Below are 19,760 nucleotides of genomic sequence, written 5' to 3'. Positions count from 1 at the left end.
GTCACTGTGCTGCTGAGAAACAAGCAATGAGAGTTGTGGTTTCACAAATATGAGGCACATCAGCATCATGCCACCAATTAACAATTGCTGAGCAAGATACAGAGTGTGAAGAGCCCTTAAAGACATGCCAAGCACCTTTGATAATTGGTTCCAGCACAGGATAGCGATTGCATTCTTGTAGCAAGGGGTAAAAGGATTCTAACTCTCCAAGCCGAAGAGCTTAGTGATGCACAGCCAAGATTGTGGGGGCTGAGGCAGACTCTCTAAGAACCAGAGCAAGAAGCATTTAATAGAAGTCTGAATGGACAGCAAATGATCAAATGTGACTGGGATCTTCCTTTTATGAAATGAGTGGGAATGAGATGCAGATTTACCTTTTTATGAACTTGTCTAAGTACAATATGCATCGTTGGAATAGTCTTGATGCCCTTAGTATGAAAGTATGTAATTATGGTAATGGTCCCCCCATTTTATTTTATTCGTGTTTGTTTTTGCTTGCTACAGGATTCTGAATTTCATACCACTAATTAAAAAAGTATAGTGCCTGTGCTTTCCCCTGAAATATGGAAAAGAAACAGTTGATGGACGGAATGCTGGACAATGCAAACATTCACCCCCAGTCAATAGGATCTGGGTCAAATCCATCATTCTTTTGCTCACCACACCATCTCAGTTTGGACCCAGGCATATACAAATCAGTCTTGACCCTGTTCCTTGTGGGAACAGCCCAGCCCGAAATGCTAAGCCAGGTCCTCCCTGGACCTGAAGCAAGCATCCTGGGACCGGTTTCTGGGCATCACCCTTCACCAGCAAGGCTAGCTTGAATCCAGTGGTGTAGTGAGCAAAAACGGGATTCAGAAAAAAAACAGGAGCGCTGAAGAGAGGAACTTCTTTTCACAGGAAAACAACGATTGAAGTGCGCTGCTTCACAGGTGCGAGCGCACGATACCGCTAAGTCTGACTAATAAAGAAGTGAAAAAGACTAGAACGCTAACCTTACTTCATGCGTTCTCCATGTTGAATGTCCTCTACCTAAATGGTGTCAGAACTAATTGTGTGTTGTGTAAATAACTTTGCTACCAGCTGACTCCAACTAACTGGGGAATGTAAGAATGTGTAACCCTGCTTGACTTTGTAAATAGGGCCAGAATATCTTGTTCTAGGAAAAATCTGTACCGACCTGACACTGGGGTTGTCCAGGTGGAAGTAGAGTTCACCGAGTAGGATGACGTTGCAGGATGGGAGAGTCTGGGGTGCAATGAGGTCTACAATGGTATCGGAGAATGAGGGTCCATGGCTCAGGGGGCCTGCAGATGAGGGAGCTGCAGAGGATGGGGTTGGTCCGGATCTTGAAGTTGAGGTGTTCAATGGTCACTGTTGGGTCATTAAAGTGCGTGGTCAGTGGGAGTGTGCTTCTGTAGGTGATGGCAATGCCTCCTCCTGGACGGTCGGGTGGTCATTGCGGGTGATTCAGTAGCTGTCAATGATGGCGATGTCTGGTCCAGAGCAGAGGTTGGTCCTGGCAGGTGATGTGGTGTCCAGAGTTGATGGCGAGGAGGGTCCTGGTGTCGTAGTGGTGGTGTGTTCAAGAGGAAGGGGCCTTGGTGCTGAGCGTGGTCCAGGGGCAGATGGACTTAGATGGGCTTGTCTATGGCTTCCCTTTGGCACGGGAGACGTCCACTAGAACGCAGGCATTACATCGTATTGCCTTTACAACGTAACTACAACACAGCTGGTGCCTTTGCATCGCATTCCATTGCAACGCATTGTGAGGTGAGTAGTAGTGTTTTTTAAGTTTTAAGGTGGGTATGGGTTTCGGGGTCAGAGATTAAATTTGGCGTGTATTATGGGGTAAAATATTACATTTGGGGTGTGTTTTGGGGGTCACAGATGAATGTTAGGGTCCAGGGAGTGTTTTGGGTGGCCAAAGATGAATTTAAAGGTCCAGGGTGTATTTTGGGGGGGTTAAATAAGAATTTTAGTGTTCAGGGTGCAAGGGTTAGTTTTAGGGTTGCACTCACTGAAGTTGGAATAGTAATTTCTTCATCTCCGCTATCCAGCACTTTCCCTACTGTTGCAAAGTGCATAGTATTAGAATGCAATGTAATGGAATGTGATTTAATGGTATGCGTTGTAATGTCATATATACTTTTCGCACACCAGTGGTAAACCCACTGTGCATTGGCACACAGCGCCCGCCATAGAGAAGTGCTGCGGGGTAGGACTGGACAGCTGGGAGGAGGGAAACAGAGGAAAGGACACTGGATGGGGTGGAGATGTGGGTGTGTGTGTGTGAGCGGGTGTTGTAAATATTTAAATGAAAGATATCTTACCTCAAGGCTGGGTCCCATGTCTTTGTTGCTCTTGCTCTCCTGAGTCTGCTTGAAAGCAGTGGGCTGATGCTCTTCCGTCCTTGCGGATGAGCCGCCACTCAGGGTGCCTCACACCAGATGCTAGGCCTGGGCAACTCGATCCCCGGTCCTCCTGTGCTACGCGTCCCACCTTCTCCTTACCTGGACATTGACACCGTGGCGCAATCAGCTGCACTCTCTCCAAATCTGTGACTCAGCCAGCAGGAGCTTCAGCCAGGTGGGATTTCACAAGCCTGGGTACAGCAGTCACCGCCAAGTCCACTGGGGAACCCCCAGATGCAGATGATGCAGCAGAGCCCCCTGAGGCATGAAGTTGCAGTGCTCCCGCCACACAAGGTTGGCGCAGCTCAGGAGCATCACCCTCCACAGCATCAGGCCATCGCAAATTCATCCAGCCTGTGATGCAGAGAGGCACCGCCCACCATTGGTAATCCCCTCCATGTGTAGTGGTGGATCATAGTATGTCATGCAGACCTCCCTACGTTGGTGCGCAGGAGCACCTCTACCATTTACAGTTCCCAGGGGCTCAAGGCAGTCTTCTCACATGACTCAGCAACATATCTCTGTGTGCCTTGCCAGACTTCACCACCAGGTAAGGGCGATCGATGCCCCTCAATGTCTACCACCATGGCTCATCGTTTCAACAGCACCTCCGCATCCCAATCCAGGCTCCAGACGCAGGACCAGCGAGGCATCCAGGCTCTAGACGCAGGACCAGCAAGGCATCCAGGCTCCAGACGCAGGACCAGCGTGGCATCCAGGCTCCAGACACAGGACCAGCGAAGCCTCTGGGCCCCAGGGACTGTCCGCTCTTTCAAGGTTTTTGATGCCATGGTGTTGCGAAGAGTGCGCAACGAGAAGTGATGCATCACTGGTGTTGCCCGCAATGCACCTCTTTTCATGGATGTAGCCCTGCATTTCCTCTTCCCTGGGACTCTGGTTGGTCATCCTGGATGTTGGGGGGCTTGAGAGGGCTTGTTGATCTGTGCTGCACTTGGCCCTGGCTGCTCCATTCTGCATTCCATTGTTTTTTTGCCTATTTTTTATTGGAGGACGAGTGATAGGCTATTTTTGGCTAGAGAGGAATAAAAAGCTCATGTTGGGCTGGCTAACGAGCGTTTCTTTGCGGCTAATGGACCTTCCGTTAGTTTCCCCCCGCTAACGCCGGAATTTCTATCGCCATCACGCTAATGTTACCGGCAGTTTTCACCGCTGATCCCTGAAGCTATCCCCATGTAGCGACGTCTTGTAAATATGTCGCTAACAAGGCAATGGTTTTCAGCGGTACACACTTTAAGAAAACTGCCGATAACTAGCGTTAGCGGTAGTTATCACCAGTCCTTGTATATGCCCCATACTTTTTATGTACAGGACTCACAGTTAAGCCCGTTGGTTTGGTGCAGAGTTCCCTTGTTCCTCCCATTTGCATGACATTTATGCCATACGTCACAGCAAAATGCGTTCTCAGGCACTTTTGTCTCACGCCCATCTTGTTTCCCACTCTTTTTATGGTGCTGGGGCCTAATTTTTAATCCTTTTTCAATCTATTTGATCCTTGTCTTCGAAAACTTGTTTTGCCCTAATTTTTAGGTCGAACATCAGCGATGACCTGTTGTATGTCTCTTGGTGGCTCTGGGAAATCCACCCATTGCTACTGGCTGTTAGCTGCAGCATTCAGAAATGCTGGCTACATATTGGTGCATTTCTGTAAAAGTCCCTCCTTTATGTGTTCAGCTCTCTTTCTGGCGATTTCACTCAGAGAGCATTGTGGTTGGCCATTACACAGTACAGCAGTACAGCTTGTGATGGCCGTCCTCCCCCCCCCCCCCTCCAATCTGGCTATTTGCAGATCTGCAGGTCAGGCATTGTTTTTTTGTTTGTCGTTTTATATATTGTGAACCGGACCCAAAGGTCACCAGTTACGTTGTACAAGGACGCATTCATTATTTATTAGGCACGGCTAGATTACGTGATTGGCCAGAATCACTGGATGTTGAACCAATGCGCTTTTCACTTTAATTTCAGCAGGGCAGCATCGTGTGCCTCATTTTGATGTCCTTTGTTTGTTTCTTTTCCCAATTTCCACCACCACCCCTTGCTCGGAGGTCGCTGCTCAGCAGTTTCAAATATAAGGCACTTTTGATTATTTTGTGCACCAATCACGCAAGTAATTTAATCTGTCCCCCAACACTGCTTGCCCACCCCCCACCACTACTCCTCCGAGGTAAGTAACACCACTCCTTCCGCAGTTGTGGCTTGCACAAGCTTTATTGTTTAGTGGTAAATAAGGCAAGCCCTCTGTGGGCCGTGGGTACAGACTAGTGGCTTTCTGGTGCATGCATTTCAAGCGGGCCCTCTGCGGCCCCGGTGCTCACACGAAAAGTTGGTGGGTGATAATGAAGAGCACATGATCCACGCTCGGGTGGGGACAAGATGATCTCGTAAATGAACAGCCCCAGCTCCTGCTGTGAGCAGCGGTTGATTCTCCCACCCCTTCCTATCCCTGATTGGTTTCTGAGGACTGATTTGTATTCATTTTCACGTAATATCTCCCAAAGTACAGGGACAACTGCATTTCTTTTCTGGGGCGCACTAATAACTATTTGCATTCTCAAAGGCTACAGACGCTGATAAATAGTGTTTATTATATGATAGTTGTACTCACTTCCTTCAAATGGTTAAAAATCCTCGAACATTTTTAGTTTCAACGGGAAATACTTACAGCTTATTAATGAGACACTTTAACTGCAACAGAGTTTTTTATGGAGTGCAACTCAGCGGCTCACGTGCTTTATCATTTACATTTTTTGTCACTACAGTAGAGCTGTTCACGTTTTCATGAAAATGCATGCAGCACAACTTTGAACACGCTCTTGTGCCTCTTTACTGATAAATTTAATTTGCCTACATTTCTTTTCTTGCTAAATGCCATATTTCCCTCTGTTCTATTAGTTAGGAGTATACCCATCAATAACCCTCCTATTACCTGGGTATCTGAAACACAATTTAGAAAAAATTGGTAAGGAGGAAACAATAGAGAAATATTTTTAACAAGGATACCTTTAATTATCCTGTCTTATGTGTATCTATTCACATTTTCTTATTTAGCCATTTTATAATTGAGCATATAAAAGGAACATATATTTACAAATGACATCTCTAAAACAAAAACAAACTAAGGCTACTGTCCACCATGAAATATTTCCTATTGTGGAGCCACCTTTAAATAGTGTGGACTACCCAGAAGGTTCATACATTGCATATAGGAACATCACTTTCCGAATAATTCAAAAGAAGCAATGTGAGACTGTTATATCCACAAATAATTCAATTAATTTGCAGTCCTTCTGTAAAATACTGTTGACGCGGTCGCGTTTCAGCCGATATATTTCTTATGGCCTCTTCAGGACAAAAACAACAGCAGCATTCTACATGAGGAAAAATAATGAACTCTAATGACATATACAATACAATATGGCCAAACGATTATCCTTGCTGGTATAAATACAGGTCTCGTTCCCTGTAAAGCATGCAGAAAGTTCCACCACCACAACAGAAACAGCAGTGACGTGAATAACACAGAAAATAAAAATTCTAATTCCTCACCTAACGCAGGTGTGTATGTACACCCCATGAGACGGACAACTTATTCTACACCCGTGTGTCTGCTTCCCTAAAGCATATATATAAATCTACAGGCTCTCTCATTCTGCAATCGGATAGGATCAACACAAACCTTAGCTATTGTCCTTTACTCCGGACATCCTGCATGGAATAAACTTGCTAGTAGGCGGTGGAGTGTGGAGGTGTTTCTTAGGTCCGCCCCTAGCCCGACTATAACTGCGGGAGAAGAAAACGGAGGTAAAGAGAACCTCACTTAAACTAGTGAAATACATTAATTCCAGCGGAGGACTACCTAATCACCAAAAAATCGAAAGGAGTACCTGGCTTAGAAGTAATATCACTAAGCTAACGTCAGGTCCACTGTGGGGAATTACATCCACCGTCGTGTGCACGCTGCAATAAGGAAGAACGCACAAGTAAACACGCGGGGATAAATCAATGAATCTGAACTAAATCTAAATTTAAACGACACGCGCCTAAGCCCCAACTTATCTTACCTAAAGGCTCTTCTCTTTTTCTCTTTACGGTCTACGTGGCATCTCTCCAAATCCGCTGTCCTACTTCGAATCAAGGTACTCAGGAGTGTACACGGAGCCATATATCAAACAATCGACAAAGACAAGGGACTAACGCGTTCACCCACCATTGGGAGAAATGTGTAGGCCATTTTACAGTGGAGTGGGAGCACAGGCCCGGAAGTTATATACATGGCTTTCTGCCTAGTGGGGGACAACACTGTCAGTCGAATTAGGTAATTAAAAACGAAAATGAAAAACGAAAAACAATTGTGTGCAAAATAAATGAAATTAAATTAATAAAAGCAAAAAATGCTTAAACGAAATGTAACAACGGTCTTAACTAGAAATGAGAAATAACTAATACGTGAAGTGGCTAGTTCGTAACGGCAAGCCTAATCAAACTACAATGAATCTACTCTAAATGGCACCAAATGATTATGAATAATAGAAAATAATTATAAATAATAAAGGGGACCGCCACCATTATACCCCATATGTGAAAAAACAGAGTTAGAGAACTTGTAGACATCGCGGCTCACATTCTAAACAGAACATATAATTATACATATACAATTTTTACACAAGTACATATTTACACAGTGACTGCACCAATCAGGTATTGGCAGACTGAGTCAGATAACCCTGCCTGAACTTACATGAAAATCTTCAACTCTACCGGCCTTATTGTATCAAGGACCATATTTCGTCCCTGTCATTTAAACCATCAATAGCTGTACGGTACTTCTCAATCAACCGTGCTTCAAGGCGATTGAGGGTGTTTTGTAACAAAGCTTTATTCATGGGACGCATGACCGTTAGGACGGTCCACCTCAATTCGTCTTCCTCGTGTCCCAGTTCCAGAAAGTGCTGGACCAGTGGGGCACTGAGAATTTTACACCGTATCCGTGATTTGTGTTGCTGAATTCGTAATTTAACTGCTTGAGTAGTTTAGCCAATATAGGTTTTTTTACATGGACACTCAATTGAGTAAATCACATTCCTCGAGTTGCAATTTGAAAAGGTCAGTTGTACATGTTTTTTATCTCCAAGAGTTGTAAATTTGGAGTCATTGGTCTGCGGGCATACCACACAGCTCTGACATCTGAAATGTCCCTGTACTGGTGGCAACCCCATCATAGCTCTTACATCTTTAGGAGGTGTTGGTCTAGAGGCTTTAACTAGATGTTCCCTAAGGTTCTTTCCTTTCTGGAAGGCACACAAAGGTATGCCAAGGTTCAAGTGTTCAACCAACCGCCAGTTTCTCTGAATATTTTGTCTCACTTTGTTGGCTTTTGGATTATATGTTAGCACACAAGTGAGCAAGTCATTCTTAACCTTACTTTTTGGTACAAGTAGGGTTTCTCGGGGCGTAAACCACGCTCGTTTGAGGGAATTCCTGACTAATTTCTTCGGATATCCCCTATTACAAAGCTTGGTCTTCAGAATAGCAGCATTGTCAAAAAAATCACTTTTATTTGAACAATTGCGACGAATTCTAAGGAATTGCCCGTAAGGCAAATTATCTTTAAGGTGTCGGGGATGTCCTGAACTGTATGCCAATAGTGTGTTTCTATCGGTGGGTTTGGTAAATAAACTCACTTGTAGAACTCCTTCGTTGTTTCTTATCCACACATCCAGGAAATTAACTTGGCTGTTACTTACGGAAAGTGATGTTCCTACACGCAATGTATGAACCTTCTGGGTAGTCCACACTATTTAAAGGTGGCTCCACAATAGGAAATATTTCATGGTGGACAGCAGCCTTAGTTTGTTTTTGTTTTAGAGATGTAATTTGTAAATATATGTTCCTTTTATATGCTCAATTATAAAATGGCTAAATAAGAAAATGTGAATAGATACACATAAGACAGGATAATTAAAGGTATCCTTGTTAAAAATATTTCTCTATTGTTTCCTCCTTACCAATTTTTTCTAAATTGTGTTTCAGATACCCAGGTAATAGGAGGGTTATTGATGGGTATACCCCTCACCAATAGAATTGTATTTTTACACTTTTTCAAGTGTGAGGGCTGCAGTTCAAAACACAGCGAATACACTTGGTGCAAAAATATAAGTAATGAATGAGCATTATATATATGTTGTAAAGTTTTGTGTTTTTGCTTTAGTGACTGCACCTTAGGAGGTTAGCTATTGAGATCCACTTGGGGGTATGGCACTTCCTCATATGGTGAGTTTCTCGGAAGATGAGATTGATTGAGATTCCTTCTTTATTAGGAGGACAGATAAGTGACTCCACAAACATCACCACAGACAAAGGAGAAAAGCTAATACAACTGAGAAAGAAAAATACCAGGACTCAACTTCATGCACAGGTCCTACTTGAATACCTTAAATGTAATACTATCCCAGTCGGCCTGCAAGTAAAAAACATCCCGATTATTTTTGTAAACGATAAAATCTATCTTTTGGATTTCAGTGGAGTTGGTACTAAGTGCTCCAGAGATTGGCTGGTGTTATCTATTCATACAGCATTAAGAATTAGTGAAGAAGAACTGAAAGAAATAAGAAAGTTAGAGGAAGAAATTAGTGGTGACAGCACTATCCAGGACGCAAAAACGCTTCTAGATTCTATAGAAAAAACACTTGTTGACTTTAAAAATCAAACCATTAGTGCAAAAACATCAAAAGTCACTAGAGATATAAAGGGGTTTGACAACTTAACAGTTTACCCTTACCTCAAGGAAGACTTTTATAAAAACAATAATCCAAGCACATTGAACCTTCAATACAGAACACGGTCACAATCTAGATTCATCACTTTCTCAGATTCAGACCAGGGGACTGGGCCCTATCTTCCTCCGTATCCTCAATATTACCAATATCCACGTGCACCTCCTCCTTTTTTAGGCAGAGGCAGGGGGAGAGGATACAGAGGCAACTGGCGAGGCCAACAAATATGGCAACCCCCAGCCCCTCAGCAGATTCAAGAACAGAATTACTTTCGCACCAGACAAAGAGCATATCGGAGATAGACCCATTATCATCTACTATTTCCGTAACAACGCATGAAGTAATACCGATTTACAATCTGTCTAAACACCAGTTGTCTGAAATAGAGACCCAAATGCTTAACAAAGGGTTGTCATTCGTTCCACATGCCATACAGAACCCAATTGACACCAAAAAAGAGGTCCTACGGTTCCTCCGCAAAGTAAGACTAAGAGTTTTCTTTTCAGAATTTAACGAATCCTCTGAGAGTAATATTAGTGGTTTAAAAAATAAATCGACTTTTTGTCCTGAAAATGCAGCCATGCCTGAGCAAATCCTTGTGTTTGAAAATCAAATACTTAGGGAGCTAGACGGTCTGCACTCAAAAAGATCTTTCTTTAAACCTAATTTCTCTAGAGACAAACAAAAGGCACTCACTGATTTGGCCAATAATCCCCTTGTGGTTGTAAAACCCGCCGATAAAGGCGGAGGAATTGTGTTATGGGATGCGGTAAATTACGATGAGGAAATCAACAGACAACTAAGTAATCCATTACATTACCGTCCCCTGGCAAACAATCCTACAGCGAGACTGAAAGCAGAAATATTGCACTTGACCAATGCAGCACTTGAAAATGGGTTTCTTTGCAAAAAGGAATTCGAGTTCTTGAACATCACAACTCAAAAAGTCCCCACATTATATGTTTTACCTAAGATACATAAAGATGCCACGAAACCACCAGGGAGGCCCATTATTTCAGCCTGTGGTTCCATCCTGGAACCTTTGGCTAAATATGTGGATCATTTTTTAAAACCACTTGTCCCTGAGACAAAAGCATATGTACGCGACACTATGGACTTTATTGCTAAGGTTGAGGGCTCGTTGTTTGACGGTAACCAAAGTCTTTTGGTTACTTTCGACATCGAGAGTCTCTATACAAACATCCCCCAAGATGAGGCACTCTTGATCATGACGGTGGTTTTAAATAGGAGACCCAGAAAACATCAAGTTCCGACTGACTTTTTAATCTCCTTGGCCAAAATATGTCTCAAAAATAATTTCTTTAACTTTAAGGAAGACCTGTTCCTACAAGTAAAAGGCGTAGCAATGGGTTGTAGCTTCGCCCCTGAGATAGCGAATTTGGTTATGGATCACTTCGAGACCCGATTTGTCTTCGATGAATCTGGCCCATTCTTTGCACACATCGGAAGATGGGTCAGATTCATCGATGATATATTTTTGATATGGAATGGACATGCAGAAGAGCTGGAATTATTCCACAATTGGCTGAATACACGGACACAAGATCTAAAATTCACAAAAAATGTAAGTAACAGCCAAGTTAATTTCCTGGATGTGTGGATAAGAAACAACGAAGGAGTTCTACAAGTGAGTTTATTTACCAAACCCACCGATAGAAACACACTATTGGCATACAGTTCAGGACATCCCCGACACCTTAAGGATAATTTGCCTTACGGGCAATTCCTTAGAATTCGTCGCAATTGTTCAAATAAAAGTGATTTTTTTGACAATGCTGCTATTCTGAAGACCAAGCTTTGTAATAGGGGATATCCGAAGAAATTAGTCAGGAATTCCCTCAAACGAGCGTGGTTTACGCCCCGAGAAACCCTACTTGTACCAAAAAGTAAGGTTAAGAATGACTTGCTCACTTGTGTGCTAACATATAATCCAAAAGCCAACAAAGTGAGACAAAATATTCAGAGAAACTGGCGGTTGGTTGAACACTTGAACCTTGGCATACCTTTGTGTGCCTTCCAGAAAGGAAAGAACCTTAGGGAACATCTAGTTAAAGCCTCTAGACCAACACCTCCTAAAGATGTAAGAGCTATGATGGGGTTGCCACCAGTACAGGGACATTTCAGATGTCAGAGCTGTGTGGTATGCCCGCAGACCAATGACTCCAAATTTACAACTATTGGAGATAAAAAACATGTACAACTGACCTTCTCAAATTGCAACTCGAGGAATGTGATTTACTCAATTGAGTGTCCATGTAAAAAAAACTATATTGGCCAAACTACTCAAGCAGTTAAATTACGAATTCAGCAACACAAATCACGGATACGGTGTAAAATTCTCAGTGCCCCACTGGTCCAGCACTTTCTGGAACTGGGACACGAGGAAGACGAATTGAGGTGGACCGCCCTAACGGTCATGCGTCCCATGAATAAAGCTTTGTTACAAAACACCCTCAATCGCCTTGAAGCCCGGTTGATTGAGAAGTACCGTACAGCTATTGATGGTTTAAATGACAGGGACGAAATATGGTCCTTGATACAATAAGGCCGGTAGAGTTGAAGAATTTCATGTAAGTTCAGGCAGGGTTATCTGACTCAGTCTGCCAATACCTGATTGGTGCAGTCACTGTGTAAATATGTACTTGTGTAAAAATTGTATATGTATAATTATATGTTCTGTTTAGAATGTGAGCCGCGATGTCTACAAGTTCTCTAACTCTGTTTTTTCACATATGGGGTATAATGGTGGCGGTCCCCTTTATTATTTATAATTATTTTCTATTATTCATAATCATTTGGTGCCATTTAGAGTAGATTCGTTGTAGTTTGATTAGGCTTGCCGTTACGAACTAGCCACTTCACGTATTAGTTATTTCTCGTTTCTAGTTAAGACCGTTGTTACATTTCGTTTAAGCATTTTTTGCTTTTATTAATTTAATTTCATTTATTTTGCACACAATTGTTTTTCGTTTTTCATTTTCGTTTTTAATTACCTAATTCGACTGACAGTGTTGTCCCCCACTAGGCAGAAAGCCATGTATATAACTTCTGGGCCTGTGCTCCCACTCCACTGTAAAATGGCCGACACATTTCTCCCAATGGTGGGTGAACGCGTTAGTCCCTTGTCTTTGTCGATTGTTTGATATATGGCTCCGTGTACACTCCTGAGTACCTTGATTCGAAGTAGGACAGCGAATTTAGAGAGATGCCACGTAGACCGTAAAGAGAAAAAGAGAAGAGCCTATAGGTAAGATAAGTTGGTGCTTAGGCGCGTGTCGTTTAAATTTAGATTTAGTTCAGATTCATTGATTTATCCCCGCGTGTTTACTTGTGCGTTCTTCCTTATTGCAGCGTGCACACAACGGTGGATGTAATTCCCCACAGTGGACCCGACGTTAGCTTAGTGATATTACTTCTAAGCCAGGTACTCCTTTCGATTTTTTGGTGATTAGGTAGTCCTCCGCTGGAATTAATGTATTTTACTAGTTTAAGTGAGGTTCTCTTTACCTCCGTTTTCATCTCCCGCAGTTATAGTCGGGCTAGGAGCGGACCTAAGAAACACCTCCACACTCCACCGCCTACTAGCAAGTTTATTCCATGCAGGATGTCCGGAGTAAAGGACAATAGCTAAGGTTTGTGTTGATCCTATCCGATTGCAGAATGAGAGAGCCTGTAGATTTATATATATGCTTTAGGGAAGTAGACACACGGGTGTAGAATAAGTTGTCCGTCTCATGGGGTGTACATACACACCTGCGTTAGGTGAGGAATTAGAATTTTTATTTTCTGTGTTATTCACGTCACTGCTGTTTCTGTTGTGGTGGTGGAACTTTCTGCATGCTTTACAGGGAACGAGACCTGTATTTATACCGGCAAGGATAATCGTTTGGCCATATTGTATTGTATATGTCATTCGAGTTCATTATTTTTCTTCATGTAGAATGCTGCTGTTGTTTTTGTCCTGAAGAGGCCATAAGAAATATATCGGCTGAAACGCGACCGCGTCGACAGTATTTTACAGAAGGACTGCAAATTAATTGAATTATTTGTGGATGTAACAGTCTCACATTGCTTCTTTTGAATTATTTGGAAAGTGACGTTCCTATACGCAATGTATGAACCTTCTGGGTAGTCCACACTATTTAATGGTGGCTCCACAATAGGAAATATTTCATGGTGGACAGTAGCCTTAGTTTGTTTTTGTTTTAGAGATGTCATTTGTAAATATATGTTCCTTTTATATGCTCAATTATAAAATGGCTAAATAAGAAAATGTGAATAGATACACATAAGACAGGATAATTAAAGGTATCCTTGTTAAAAATATTTCTCTATTGTTTCCTCCTTACCAATTTTTTCTAAATTATATTTCCCTCTGTGACAATTTTTGACAACCTGATCACTTCTTTTATTATTTTTTTCTTAATTTTTGTTAACACGACCCTGTTCATGCACCCTCAATCAAGCCAGGTCCCTCTTATACATTAAACATAAAGCACCTTCTGCACCTTCTTAGGAGCTTCTACTGACATTTTAGTAGCATGTCAATCACAGCACGACGCATCTATATGTAACACTATATATATATTATAAAGTACCAATATGATGGCTAATGATAATGCTGCCAAAGTCACGCTTTATGTGAAGCCCCAGACCGGACCGTTTCAGTGAGTGGAACCTGCCTCTCAAAATGACTCTGCCTCAGCTTAGCAAGCCTTTCCGAGCCTCTGACATGTTGTACCATCTTTCAGTGTTTGCAGGCAGATAAATTTTAAGGTGGCAGTATTAACTAATGGTTGCACTTCTCAATCATAACTTAGAAATATTTTAAACAATAATTAAAACATTAGTTTATCTCATCAAAAAACCTTTACCCCCTTCTATTTCTGTGAATTGTAATGAATGGATTGGTTTGACTGGCTGATTACAACACTTTATGGGGCAGGGTTAAGCAAATTATGTGGCAAGAAAAGGAAAAATTACAATCTTGAAAGTACAATCAGTGGTAGCTCAGGTGCTTTGGTACATATTTAGCAACCACTCTAATTGCACACACAAATGCCCCAAGGGCGAGACCGATTGCATTGCAAATGCTTGTTTATTTATTATTTTTCCTTTTGTCCTCCTGAGTGTGTATTTTACGTTTTTTACTTTTTTTAGTTTTGTACTTTTTTATTCTTTTGCTTTACTTCCTTATTTTTTTACCTTCCTTAGTTCTTTTTGATGTTTCTTTCTTTCCTCTCTTTCTCCCCCAACGCCATGGCAGAGCAGGGGTCAATAAAAAAAGGCAGCATCTACCTTCCTTGTGGAAAACAGTGCCAAGAAGAGGTGCAGCCCCCTGCTTTATTTTCAGAGGTGTAGATGGCAGCACCGGTCTTTTATGTTCAGCGCCACCTCCCCTTCACCCTGGCAGCAGCTTGCAGGCCTGGGTCTGGGTACGGACTGATGGAGTGCCAACAGCATTGGACAGGGGTGTGCCGGGCAGTGTACCGCCAATCTTGGATCCAGTATACCCAGCAGCAGCTAGTGCACCATTGGTCCAACGTCCTGGACCGAGACCAGGACCTGCTGGCCTGCTAGAAGTGGAGGTCACAGTGCTTGGTGAGCAATTATCAATAATAATATTAATATTATTGTGTTCTATATGCTATTGCTAATATTCTTTTCCCAACTAGCAAGCATGCTGTTCACACATAGCATGTGATCGTTATTCTAGACACGTGCTTGGCGCTTCCTAATTGTACTTTTTTGAGCTCGCTTGGGCTGATTGTGAAAGACTTAATGTAGAGACTCCTTTGTCCTGTCACTAAGATACTAGTGGTAGTTAGTAATAGTAATTTAACGGCCCGCGTCCTCTCACTTCGGTACTTAGAGCCATGTTTTGTAGCGCGTACAGTGGAAAACAATCAATTATTTGCATGCGTCCATCTATGCACTTAAAGAAAAATGCAGACTTAGTGAATTGGCCTATCAAAGAGGGTTGTGAGATTGTGAATGAGATGGGGAAAAGCAAACATCATTCATTGCAATTTATTAGTAATTCCAAAATGTAGTTTACTAAATTTGGAATAGGGGTACGTAGGTTTTGAAAATTTGGAATAGGATAGGGCAGTCTGCTATACTACTAGCTGATCTGATTTAAAAAAGTTCAATGTTGCGATAGACTTTTCCAGTCAAAAAATATCTTTGGAGAGATTATTTATTTACCACCAATCTGTTTTTATCTTTATTTCTTACATGAGCATCAGGGGGCAAAAGGAGAGATGAGGCTGGTGAAGGAGCTGAAGGTGCCTCCCAGTCCCAAAGTTCCTCGGACTATGGCTCTGCTGGCTCCAGTAAGTCCTCCTACTGTTAACATTAATATCTATTTCCCTAATTATTACCACTCCCTATTTTGAATTATTATGTTTACCCATTTTCTAATTTTTTATCAAATCCTCTTCGGTATATCCATTACTAAATTATTGTTATCCCTGCATTCTCATATTTACGTATTTATTTTCGATATTTCAAGTTTCTGTACTTTACTTTAAATTGTCTTTTTTACTAGTCTGTCTGTAGCTTCCTTTGTCTGTCGGCCTTCCCTTGCCTCTGATATATTTTGTAGACTGCCTAGTAGTGGTACTCTAAAGACTCAGGGAACCTATTGATCACGTACTACTGCTCTGCCATGAAGATTGTATGCTCCTATTCTACGCATGTTTGTTGATATGCGAAGGCTTTCTTTTACTTGTTCATGCTCAACCACTAAAATGAGAGAGTCGCCATGGTCACGTTGGACACCCCAAAGTTGTGTCTCTTAGCCTAGACAAAGTATTATTAGCAGCAGCTGGTGAACTGATGACCGTGCACCATGGCTGAAAGGCTGCATGAGGAGGACAGCCCCATTGCATTTGCCAACCAAAACCATATGTCCAGTTGTCTACTCGTTGATTTCTTTTCAAAAACTCAGATTTATCAATATCTCTGCCACACTATTACAGTTTGTCTTGATCGTTTTCCAAAATTGCCACCAACAAAATGCCCAACCTGATATTTTTGATACAAGATACTGTAACCCAATTGTAGTGATATGTGTGGTTGTATTTTGCTATAAAACAAACTAATTTGGGGCAGGCATATCTGGTATCTAAAAAATGTGTAATGTTTTTCTAGCTGCACCGCCCATCAGAGCTGGTGCCAGCAGTGCTGCGTCAGCCAGTCCTGAGATGCAGCAGTGGTAGGAGGTGAGCCAGTGGCAGTGGCTGGCGGTGGAAAGTCATACTGATTGCTTATTTACAAGCAATTATATACTCACTAGAAGGGTATACTGTCCACTTGTGAACAGTTGAAGACACCCCTCTTTGGAGTATACAGCTGGATTTGAGTAATGGTGGCCTATTCTATCTGCAAATCAGCAGACAAAGTTTCGTAAAGACCTTTAACTATGAATGGTTGATGGAAAAGGGAAAGCAGGCTAGAAGAAGAAAGGATGGGTGAAATAAAATATTACGGGAAGAGACAGATGTTGGGTGAAAGGATGTGTATACGTGGGTGATAGGATGCACGGGTGTATGAAGGATGGTTGAAGGGTATACAGGTGAAAGAAAAGATGCCTACCTGGGTGGGTGAAAGTATAATGGTGAAAGGATGCCTGTCTGGGTTGGTGAAACGAATCCTCGAGTGAGTTTGATGGATCAAAGAAGGATGCATGGGTGGGTAAATGTATGTTAGTGAAAGGTTAGTTGAGACTGAGAGCCATATTTAGATTGATGTATATATGGATGGTTTTTAATGGTGAAGAGTAGACTGGATTGAGAGAATTTAAAACTTAAACGGTGAGCAGCAAAGCCAAGGGTGAAGAATAATAATAATAATAGAAGACCAATGCAATGATGAATGAAAAAAACCTTGGAATGAAGAAGAAACAAGGGACTAGGGTGCTCCTCTGGAGTGACGTTCTTCTCACCTTTACTTGCTTATAATGGTTTTATCAAGGTTTTAGATTCAAAGGGTTGAGCGATGGTATTTCACACTACTCCCTTGACTGACAGTAAATGTACACCACAACATATATTTCTACCTGCCTGCTCATCAATCACCTCCCTTCCTCATCACCCATGACATTCCAGTGATACCTGGTGACCTAACGGTTGCATAATTACATCGGCAGCCCTGCATTGTTAGCTGTGCAATATGCTTCTGCCTCAGTTAATGTGTAGGCCAGTTTACAAATTTCATGGCAATGCAAAAAATAATTGGTCTTCTTCCCTTCACTCCCAGTGCCCACTTAGTCCCTTACTAGTATAAACTCTTTACTTAGGTTCCTTCTGTCCCAGCCTTCCGTAAAATTTGAAAAAACATGCTTTGCATGCACCACATTCCTCTGGCCAAGTGATGTATTTTATCATGGCTTCCACAATAGATAACGTTTATTCAAATTTTGCCCTTTCACAATTGCCAAAGAAAGTGACTCACTACTAGCAAAAGCTTTGACACTTGATGATGATGATTAGTAAAACGTCTACCTACCTGCCTAATCCCTCTAGCTTACCTGTAGTTGAGTAAGTTAATAATTATTTTTCTTACTTGCTAAGAAAATCTATCTTATTGGGAAAAAAAGTAATGTCAAAGTGTGGTGACGGAGGGTGAGGCCAGGGAGTAAAGTGGGACTGAGAGTAAGTGCATTTGCATTTTAAAGGTGGGATAGTCTGCGACGAACGTGCCATATACAATATCCTGTTCTTTAATCCTTTCCCTGTACTGTAGTGCATTGCTTTTCCCACGTCTACTTGTTACGGGCAAACAGAAGGATGTCTGTCTGCACGATTGTTGTTATAGTACCTCACGTGACATATATCATTCATAGTAACTATTCAGCTGCCTTGTAGTCAGGGTGAAATTGAAAGGCCATTAACAGAGCATGGCCATGAGGAATTAGATAATTGTCTAGTCTAGCTGCCCCACCAACAGACAGTAGCAAAGTAGTGTGAGTATGCCTAGGCCGCCAGCTGAGCTATCATGCCTCTGTTAATTTAGCTCAACAAGAGAGAAAGAATATTTGTGTACTCCATATAGTGCCTAATGCCTAAAAACTCTAATCACATCAACATTGAATAGCCTGAGGATAGGAGGATAGTATGCCAGCAAATATACTGCTACAACTTTGCAACTATATAATTTTATGTGTTTTGCTATGAGCATTGTTTGCAATTTGTCTTTTTTCTTTCTTGATATAACTACTCCTGATGATTCGACTCATCCTAACAGGCAGGAGATAGCAGCCTTGAGGCATGAGGACTGAATATCAGTGACTAGTGGTCCTAGAGGAGGAGGTGGTGGGAGCAGCAGCTGCAGATGTCCCGGGCCCAATCCAGGCCCCAGTGCCTCCAGTACACCATGGTCACTGTCCGATGGCAGCCAATTGCCGCCATTCCACCACTTTTGCTCACCCCAATTTCTGCGCATTTCAGCACCACATAATGCAGAGGCTGGCCTGCATGGAAGCCAGTCAGGAGGAACGGATGGAGTGATTAGAGAGTCAAATGAGCAAATTTAAGAAGCTTCTTGCCCGCCATTAGAACTTAGTGCCCTCTTCTGCCCCCTTTTAAACCTTTTTTTGGTGGATGGGATTTGTTGTGGGGAGAGGGTGAAAATGTGGGAGTTTGGGCATTTGTTTTTTTTTTTTTCTTTATGAACATTGGACAATTTATTTTTTGGACTTTATATTTTTGGACACTATTGTTACTTGAGACATTGATTGAGGACAGGGTGAGGTGTGGTCCAGTTGTGGGTTTGGTTAGTTTATATTGTTAGGGGAATATACTTTTTATAGTTTTACATTAAGATTTAAATCATTTTGGGATGTTACCGTTTTACTTCACACTGCTGCCTTTGCCGCAGAGGGTTTTTAAAACCTGCTGATAGTGTAACAACAAAATAGCATGCAGTACCCTCCCTTGCTCTACTACTCTCTCCTTCTAGTTTCGGTCTGCAACTTGAACCCCCTAAGGACTCGAATGGGGGGGTACATTTCCATTGTATATGAATTGCACTTCAACAATTAATCAACCACACTTCTCTTGCCTGATTAGATAAAGCGTGGGCTGCATGGTTTCCCAAGGTGCCATGGTTGTGACAATAGTAGCATGCTAGCACATTAACAGTGAAGGCATCAAGTGAGGTCCCACTCCCTCTTGATGAGGACTATTTATTGCAGAGAACTAGCTAATTTTAAATAAAAAAAACAGAGTTAATGCCATTATTATATGCAAGATTTAAAAAAATTGAGACAGTCATCAGACTAGACTACTACACAAGACGAGAGACAATAGAGTAAACATGATAAGCAATTAATTAATCAGAGCAATGGTGAGCTAGTCTAATTTACAAAATTAAGTCAACTCAAACTACAAACTCGAAGTGTACAAGGGTAAGCTTTGATGCAAGACAGTGATTGAATGATGATGCTGACAATGATGTTCCTCTGAAAATATCAAACACTGTTTTTATGTGTGAGTGGGTAAATAATAAATGTAGCAAACACAAGGAGATG

This window comes from Triturus cristatus, chromosome 2_2 (assembly GCF_964204655.1).
Source record: "Triturus cristatus chromosome 2_2, aTriCri1.1, whole genome shotgun sequence".
Classification (NCBI taxonomy): Eukaryota; Metazoa; Chordata; class Amphibia; order Caudata; family Salamandridae; genus Triturus; species Triturus cristatus.
The sequence above is the reverse complement of the archived record's forward strand: the minus strand, read 5'-3'. Positions refer to the sequence as shown.